Genomic DNA, 9,129 nt, shown 5'->3' on the forward strand with positions numbered 1-9,129 from the left:
TGTTAGGGAGTGTTCTAATTTCATTCTTTTACATGTAGCTGTCCAGTTCTCCCAGCACCACTTATCGAAGAGGCTGTCTTTTCTACACTGTATATTCTTGCCTCCTTTATCAAAAAATGTGGTGACCATATGTGCGTGGGTTTATCTTTGGGCTTTCTATCCTGTTCCACTGATCTATATTTCCGTTTGGTGGCAGTATCATACTGTTTTGATTACTGTAGCTTTGTAGTATAGTGTGGAGTCCAGGAGCCTGATTCCTCCAGCTCCGTTTTTTGTTCTCAAGATTGCTTTGTCTATCCGGGGTCTTTTGTGTTTCCATACAAATTGTGAAAGGTTTTGTTCTTGCTCTGTGAAAAATGCCAGTGGTAGTTTGATAGGGATTGCATTGAATCTATAGATTGCTTTGGGAAGCATAGTAGTTTCACAATGTTGATTCTTCCAGTCCAAGAACATGGTATATCTCTCCATCTGTTTGTATCATCTTTAATTTCTTTCATCAGTGTCTTATAGTTTTCTGCTACAGGTCTTTTGTCTCCCTAGGTAGGTTTATTCCTAGGTATTTTATTCTTTTTGTTTCAATGGTAAATGGGAGTGTTTCCTTAATTTCACTTTCAGATTTTTCATCATTATTGTATAGGAATGCAAGAGATTTCTTTGCATTAATTTTGTATCCTGCTACTTTACCAAATTCATTGATTAGCTCTAGTAGTTTTTTGATAGCATCTTTAGGATTCTCTATGAGTAGTATCATGTCATCTGCAAACAGTGACAGCTTTATTTCTTCTTTTCTGATTTGTATTCCTTTTATTTCTTTTTCTTCTCTGATTGCTGTGGCTAAAACTTCCAAAACTATGTAGAATAACAGTGGTGAGAGTGGGCAACCTTGTCTTGTTCCTGATCCTAGTGGAAATGGTTTCAGTTTTTCACCATTGAGGATGATGTTTGCTGTGGGTTTGTCATATATGGCCTTTATTATATTGAGGTAACTTCCCTCTATGCCTACTTTCTGGAGGGTTTTTATCATAAATGGGTGTTGAATTTTGTCAAAAGCTTTTTCTGCATCTATTGAGCTGATCATATGGTTTTTCTCTTCAATTTGTTAATATGGTGTATCACATTGATTGATTTGCCTATATTGAAGAGTCCTTGCATTCCTGGGGTAAACCCCACTTGATCATGGTGTATGATCCTTTTAATGTGCTGTTGGATACTGTTTGCTAGTACTTTGTTGAGGATTTTTGCATCTATGTTCATCAGTGATATTGGCCTGTAGTGTTCTTTCTTTGTGACATCTTTGTCTGGTTTTGCTAGCAGGGTGATGGTGGCCTTGTAGAATGAGTTTGGGAGTGTTCCTCCCACTGCCATATTTTGGAAGAGGTTGAGAAGGATAGGTGTTAGCCCTTCTCTAAATGTTTGATAGAATTTGCCTGTGAAGCATCTGGTCCTGGGCTTTTGTTTGTTGGAAGATTTTTAATCACAGTCTCAATTTCAGTGCTTGTGGTTGGTTTGTTTATATTTTCTATTTCTTCCTGGTTCAGTCTTGGAAGTTTGTGCTTTTCTACGAATTTGTCCATTTCTTCCAGGTTGTCAATTTTTTTGGTATATGGTTGCTTATAGTAATCTCTCATGATCCTTTGTATTTCTGCAGTGTCAGTTGTTATTTCCCCTTTTTCATTTCTCATTCTATTGATTTGAGTCTTCTTCCTTTTTTTCTTGTTGAGTCTGGCTAATGGTTTATCAATTTTGTTTATCTTCCAAAGAACCAGATTTTAGTTTTATTGATCTTTGCTACTGTTTTCTTCATTTATTTTTCATTTATTTCTGATCTGATGTTTATGATTTCTTTCCTTCTGCTAATTTTGAAGGCTTTTGTTCTTCTTTCTCTAATTACTTCAGGTGTAAGTTTAGGTTGTTTATTTGAGATGTTTCTTGAGGTAGGATTATATTGCTATAACCTTCCCTCTTAGAACTGCTTTTGCTGCATCCCATAGGTTTTGGGTCATTGTGTTTTCATTGTCATTTGTTTATAGGTATTTTTTGATTTCCTCTGATTTCTTCAGTGATCTCTTGGTTAGTAAGAAGTATATTGTTTAGCCTCCATGTTTTTGTATTTTTTACAGATTTTTTCCTGTAATTAATATCTAGTCTCATAGCATTGTGATCGGAAAAGATACTTGATACGATTTCAATTTTCTTAAATTTACCAAGGCTTGATTTGTGACCCAAGATATGATCTATCCTGGAGAGTGTTCCATGAGCACTTGAGAAGAAACTGTATTCTGTTGATTTTGGATGGAATTTCCTGTAAATATCAATTAAGTCCATCTCATTTTTAATGTATCATTTAAAGTTTGTGTTTCCTTATTTATTTTCATTTTTGATGATCTGTCCATTGGTGGAAGTGGGGTGTTAAAGTCCCCTACTACTATTGTGTTACTGTCAATTTCCCTTTTTATGGCTGTTAGCATTTGCCTTATTTATTGAGGTGCTCCTATGTTGGGTTCATAAATATTTACAATTGTTATATCTTCTTCTTGGATTGATCCCTTGATCATTATGTAATGTCCTTCTTTGTCTCTTGTAATGGTCTTTATTTTAAAGTCTATTTTGTCTGATATGAGAATTGCTACTCCAGCTTTCTTTTGATTTCCATTTGCATGGAATATCTTTTTCCATCCCCTCACTTTCTGTCTGTATGTGTCCCTAGGTCTGAAGTGGGTCTCTTGTAGACAGCATACGTATGGGTTTTGTTTTTGTATCCATTCAGCCAGTCTATGTCTTTTGGTTGGAGCATTTAATCCATTTATATTTAAGGTAGTTATCGATATGTGTGTTCCTATTACCATTTTTTAAATTGTTTTGGGTTTGTTATTGTAGGTCTTTTCTTTTATGTTTCCTGCCTAGAGTAGTTCCTTTAGCATTTGTTGTAAAGCTGCTTTGGTGGTACTGAATTCTCTTAGCTTTTGCTTGTCTGTAAATCTTTTAATTTCTCCATCAAATCTGAATGAGATCCTTGCTGGGTAGAGTAGTCTTGGTTGTAGGTTTTTCTCCTTCATCACTTTAAATAGTTCCTGCCACTCCCTTCTGGCTTGCAGAGTTTCTGCTGAAAGATCTGCTGTTAACCTTATGGGGATTCCCTTATGTGTTATTTGTTGTTTTTCCCTTGCTGCTTTTAATATTTTTTCTTTGTATTTAATTTTTGATAGTTTGATTAATATGTGTCTTGGCGTGTTTCTCCTTGGATTTATCCTGTATGGGACTCTCTGTGCTTCCTGGACTTGGTTAACTATTTCCTTTTCCTTAGTAGGGCAGTTTTCAACTATAATCTCTTCAAATATTTTCTCAGTCCCTTTCTTTTTTTCTTCTTCTTCTGGGACTCCTATAATTCGAATGTTGGTGTGTTTAATGTTGTCCCAGAGGTCTCTGAGACTGTCCTCAGTTCCTTCTAGAGAATTTTTAATTTCCTTTATTGTGTTCTTCATCATTGTTTGTTTGCTCTTTACTTCTTCTAGGTCCTTGTTAAGCATTTCTTGTATTTTCTCCATTCTCTTTCCAAGATTTTGGATCATCTTTACTATCGTTACTCTGAATTCTTTTTCAGGTAGACTGCCTATTTCCTCTTCATTTGTTTGGTCTGGTGTGTTTTTACCTTGCTCCTTCATCTGCTGTGTGCTTCTCTGTCTTCTCATTTTGCTTAACTTACTGTGTTTGAGATCTCCTTTTTGCAGGCTGCAGTTTCTTAGTTCCCGTTGTTTTTGGTGTCTGTCCCCAGTGGCTAAAGTTGGTTCAGTGGGTTGTGTAGGCTTCCTGGTGGAGGGGACTAGTGCCTGTGTTCTGATGGATGAGGCTGGATCTTGTCTTTCTGGTGGGCAGGTCCACGTCTGGTGGTGTGTTTTACGGTGTCTGTGACCTTATTATGATTTTCGGCAGCCTCTCTTCTAATAGATGGAGTTGTGTTCCTGTCTTGCTAATTGTTTGGAATAGGGTGTCCTGCAGTGTAGCTTGCTGGTCGTTGAGTGCAGCTGTGTCTTAGCGTTGAGATGGAGATCTCTGGGAGAGCTTTTGCCGCTTGATATTGTGTGGAGCCGGAAGGTCTCTGGTGGATCAGTGTCCTGAATTTAGCTCTCCCACCTCAGAGGCACAGGCCTGACACCCGACCAGAGCACCAAGACCCTGTCAGCCGCACAGCTAAATCAGTGCCTCCCCATGTGATCCACGCGTAGAAATTACTTGGAGTATCTCGTCCAGCTGCTAGTGGCTGCCAGCATTCCTAGGCTTGTGGCTACATCAGTCTTCAAGGCCAGCATCTTTAACTCTCTGCTCCATCTTCACATCACCTTCTCCTCTGTGTGTGGTTGGATTTCCCAGAAAGCTGGCTTATAATCAACTAGTTTAATTGCTGGGGAGGTGATAGGGGAAAATCTGCCTGCCAAGAAGACCTAGGTCAAGAAAAAACTGATTTCATAGCCAGGAGATGCTCATGACAATGGGACATAAATTATTCTGTCTCAATCTACTCTTAGGAATGGTCACCAGAGCCTGTTTTATCCTCCTAAGGGAAGAAGTTGCCATCTAAAAGGTAGGAGTAAGGAAAGATAGGTTATTCCTCTGACAGATCCTTAGTTATTACCTACTTACAACTAAGTCACCTATAGATCCTCACTGGCCTTATGAATAGTGTGATTTTAGGAACTCCAAAGATATTTTTCCACTTACTTGACGATGTAAGAATTGTTACAGACTCATTTAAGATGGAAAAGTCTGGTTAAAATAATAGGTTAAAATTTATCCACACTGAATTAGTGAATGCATAATTCCTGCTTTGATAGAGGGAAGAGGCTGGCTAGGCATAGAACACCTGACATAGGGGTTGAGGAGGGGCGAAGTCACTAATGAGAGGGGAAAGACCACAGAAAGGTAGATTGGGAATACTGAAGACAAACTAAACTGATTTCACAGGTAGTCCTTTTTCTGCAGGGTTCACACCCTGCAGACATCACATGGCTCTACCACCCCTCCAGCCACATCTTTTAAAGCCTGTCTTTGTTATTAAGGAGTTTCATCATCTGTGGATTGAGATTATTTCTATTATTACTTCTATATTATTATTTCTATAATTATTTCTATTTTCTATCCAGAGTATAATCCTACCATACAATAATTTTTAAAACATTTTAAAAGTTTATTGCCAACCACATTAATTGTTAGATGACAAGGAGCCTATTCTATAATAAAAATAAATTTTTTATTGATTGTTGTCAGTAAAAATGTATGGCTTTGTGCAAGTTATCTAATCTTTCTCATCTTTCCTTATCTCCCTATAAAATTAGAGAAGTAGATGAGTTGATCTCTAAAATCCCTTCTAATTCTAGATTTCTACCCTTCTATGATACAGAGTGAAAGGTATGTTAGACAATGACAAGATCCAATTTATTCAATAGTTGCCAATCAAAATACAGTACAGTATATTGACCAGATTGGCTACAGTCCAAATGACTAGTCTGTTGATAAATAATATGAAGATATCAGAAAATGTTAGTCAAAAGATTTTCATCAGTTGTAGGAGGATAAAAATAAGCCAAATAAAGCCAGTGGAAGAAAGCAAGTGAAAGATTTTGAATTGAGGTTAGATTAGTTCTTCTATAGGTACAATTCAGAGTGTTAGCTTCTCAGTGTTTAAGATGTTACTCTAATGAGGCAGGTTATGGAAATACGTTGACTCATCCCAAAAGAATGTTCAAACCTAGTAAAATAACAGCACTACATATTGAGAATTTCAGGATTGCAATTTTTGGTTTTCTCTAGCTTTGGTAATCTGTTGGTGAATAACCAGTCTAATTTTCAAGCCACATCCATATGTATATAACTGGTTTGAAAAATTCAATGAAAAATATGTTTAAGCATCCAAATCTATAGCGTAATCATTGGTTGTTGTTGTTTCTTGTCTGCTTCATACCCCATAACAAGTTGAACATTTTTTAGCTATTTTAGCAAGTCATACACAGTCTTGTGCGTATGATTACAAGTACTCCAAATTATTTTTCTTTCAAGGGCTCTGAAAGTATTTCCTCAGTTGATCTCTTGGGTCTCAGAAAAGTTACTTTCTTTTCTTCGGTTACCACAGAAGCAAGGAAGTCATTTTCATTTCCACGTACAATAAATCAATCAACATTTATAGAACACCTATTTTGTTCTGGGCCTTAGACTAAGCAGTGTGGTGAATACAATGATGAATAAGAGATGACCTCTGCCCTCCAGGATATCCAGGCTCTTAGATAAAAGGTACCAAACAGACAATATCAGGCAGCATATAATAAGTGGTGTATGAGTGGCCTGGGAAATAAGAGTTCTAGTGTTTTGAGGTGGGAGAGATCATTTTAACCTGAGGTAGTTAGAGAGGATTTTGGGGAGTGTGTGGGGAAGGCCTGAACCTTGGAGGGCTGACAGCTTAAGGCAAGTAAGTAGAGATGGGGAGAGCACATAGGCAGAGGAGACAGAGTGAAGAGTGATAGTGCAGTGCTGGTGATCTGGCCAGCCTTGGTGGGCTGTCCTCGATGTCGGGCCATGCTTAGGGCGCAGGGCTGGCCTAGGCCTTAACTGGAGACAGACATGTGGCTGATAGCAGAGGCAACAATGGGGCAGCAAAATGCCAGTCTTCATTCTTAAATGAGATATAGCACTGGTGGGCTCCGGTCCTCTGGCTCAGAAAGCATTGGCACCTGGATGGCTCCCTGGGAGCTGCTTCCCCCCAACTTGGAGGCAGGACCTTGGGGTGGAAGCAGCGCTGGAATCCGTGCTCTGCTGTGAACTAATTCTGTAAACTTAGTCAAGTCATTTATATAACTGTGCCTCAGAGTCCTCCCCCTTTAAGGAAGACACCTGGACTAGGTCACCTCTGAAGTCTCCTTACGTGTCTATGTTTGGTGTGTCTCTGTGGAGTAACTGCCTTCATCCTCCATAATGTAACTGAAGTACTCTTTATAAAGAGTAAGTTCATTATCAAGGCTTTTTCATTGATAAAGCTTCTTTGCATATGGCCCTTATTAAATGCAGGTGAAAACAATGTAGGTTGATGATTAAGTCCACCATCTGGGTTCAAATCCTGGTCTTTTCAGTTACTAGCTTTGTGCCTTTGAGCAAGTTACTTAATTTTTCTAAGCCTCAGGTTTCTATATCTGTAAAAAGAGGATGACAATAGCACCTACAGATTATGATTTACTGTAAGAGTGAGTACACACGAAAGTGCTTAGCATGGTGCCTGGAAGGTGGAAAGTGTTCGGTACATGTTAGCTCTTTTAGCATTATTAATATAATACTGTTAGCTGTTGTAGGTCCTTATTCACTTTTTAAAGTGATTTTGAAGAATTAAGTAACATAGGAATTACATTATCAGGTAATTACAAACTTGGAAGTGTTGTATGTATTACAGATTGACAAGCAATAATAGAAAGAAACCCAGTAAGACTAGAAATTTGAAGCAGAAAATAACTAAAGTTTAACATAGGAAGGAGCTAAGTGCCTGGAGATAAATAATTGGAAACAGAGATATCCAGTGAAAGGCAGAAATGCCTCAAAAGCCCTAGAGTCACAGTAAACAGCACCTGGAAACTGAACCTGCAAAGTGATAAGATGATACAGTTCTGGACACCTGACTATTAGAAAGGTGTTAACCAATAAAAAAAAAGAGTGGAAAGCAGAAAAAGAAGGCTCGAGGGACTAAAATTTGATTGAAGATTTTTGAAAACTAGACATGTATATCACAGAGTAGCAGATCTGTCTTATAATATGCTTGTCAGGCTCGCAGACGGAAAAAATAGAAACATCGGGGAGGGAGATGAGATAAAAGAGTGGTGGGTACATGTTCTTTCTGCCTGTGGTGGGATCAATTCAAGTAAAGGAAAGCATTTCTAATGGCCAGCCTCCCTAGGGACAAGAGAGAAGCCATTTACATCCCAACAGGACAGAGCCCCAGAGAACGCACTGTGAAATTGTCTGCAATTGGTGGGGACTAAACAAGGTAATGTTTCCAGTTACTGTGAAGCCATTCAAAATTGCCGCCCTCTCTGTGTCGGGACACCACTGTGACTCGACAGAAAGAAGGGCCTGTCCTGTCAGATTAGGAGTTAATATTTGCACAGTGTTTAGTGTAGTGCTTGGCACTAATTGAGATATAAATGTTAAATAAATGAAATTAGAATTTCTGAACATATTTGGCAACCGAATCAGAATTCATTAGTCTTGTTTCAGGGATGAGCAGGTCTGCTTGCCAACTGTGAAGACAATCAATTATAAAGTCAAACCAAGAAAATTCTTTTGGAAGCAGTGTCACTGCTGTGCCATGACTTATCAATATAACCAAAACTGGAGGTCAGTGTGTAGAGAACCCCTCTCCCTTCAGCCAGCTGGCAGAGCAAAAAGTTTTAGGAAGCAAACTATACAAAATTTCACAAGACTTCTGTTTTGAGAGAGTATTATTACTAGAGCCTCTGGGATGCCTAACTTCTCTCATCTCCACTAAACTTTCTCTCAACATTTAAGAGTTTACAGTTGACTGCAAAACTTCGGCTCCTTTTCCTCTGCTCACCTGCTGACACGTATCTGTCTGCTGTCTGCTCCACTGCCCTGTCATTTCAAGACCAGTCTACTTGGCATCACTAGGAAAGACCATTCTTTTTGGTAGGAAGCTAGGTGGGACTCTACCTCTTGATCATTGCCAGAGAGATACTCACCTTGGAGGGAAGTTTGGTTACCAACATTACAGGTTCTTCTCTCCTCTAAAGAAGATCTCTCTGTTGCCTTCTTGCTTCATCTTTTTCCTCAAAGAAAATTGAGAGAACTCTGCTCAGGCCTTCTCCACCCCCCCACCCCCCCCCCCCAGTGATCACTTATGGAAATCCCAATGGGTGATTGGACCAATTTGAAGTTAAGCTGATAGTGGGTCAGCCTCTGTAGACATTCTTCCAAGGCCATAGCATGTCTAATGTGACTCTATTCCTGACTCAACCTCCTGAGGAGGTTGGTGTGGTCGAAACTTAGTGCAAACAATGAATTCTGAGAAATGTCCATAGCCAGTACTTGGTTTACAAAAGACTTTCACTTGTGTTCTCTCAGGTAATTTTTACAACTCTC

General features: G+C 38.8%; 1 long non-coding RNA gene across 1 annotated transcript in view; it reads left to right on the forward strand.

Annotated features, from left to right (window-relative positions):
• The window catches only part of LOC125965331 (uncharacterized), an 87,242-nt gene extending 82,208 nt beyond the window's left edge, over positions 1-5,034 (forward strand). Inside the window, exons 2-3 of the long non-coding RNA XR_007479084.1 lie at positions 4,524-4,579; positions 4,978-5,034. This is a non-coding gene — a long non-coding RNA (uncharacterized LOC125965331). The remainder of the gene's footprint in view (positions 1-4,523; positions 4,580-4,977) is intronic.
• The last annotated feature ends 4,095 nt before the right edge of the window (positions 5,035-9,129 follow it).

The sequence above is a fragment of the Orcinus orca genome, chromosome 1, assembly GCF_937001465.1.
Source record: "Orcinus orca chromosome 1, mOrcOrc1.1, whole genome shotgun sequence".
Taxonomy (NCBI): Eukaryota; Metazoa; Chordata; class Mammalia; order Artiodactyla; family Delphinidae; genus Orcinus; species Orcinus orca.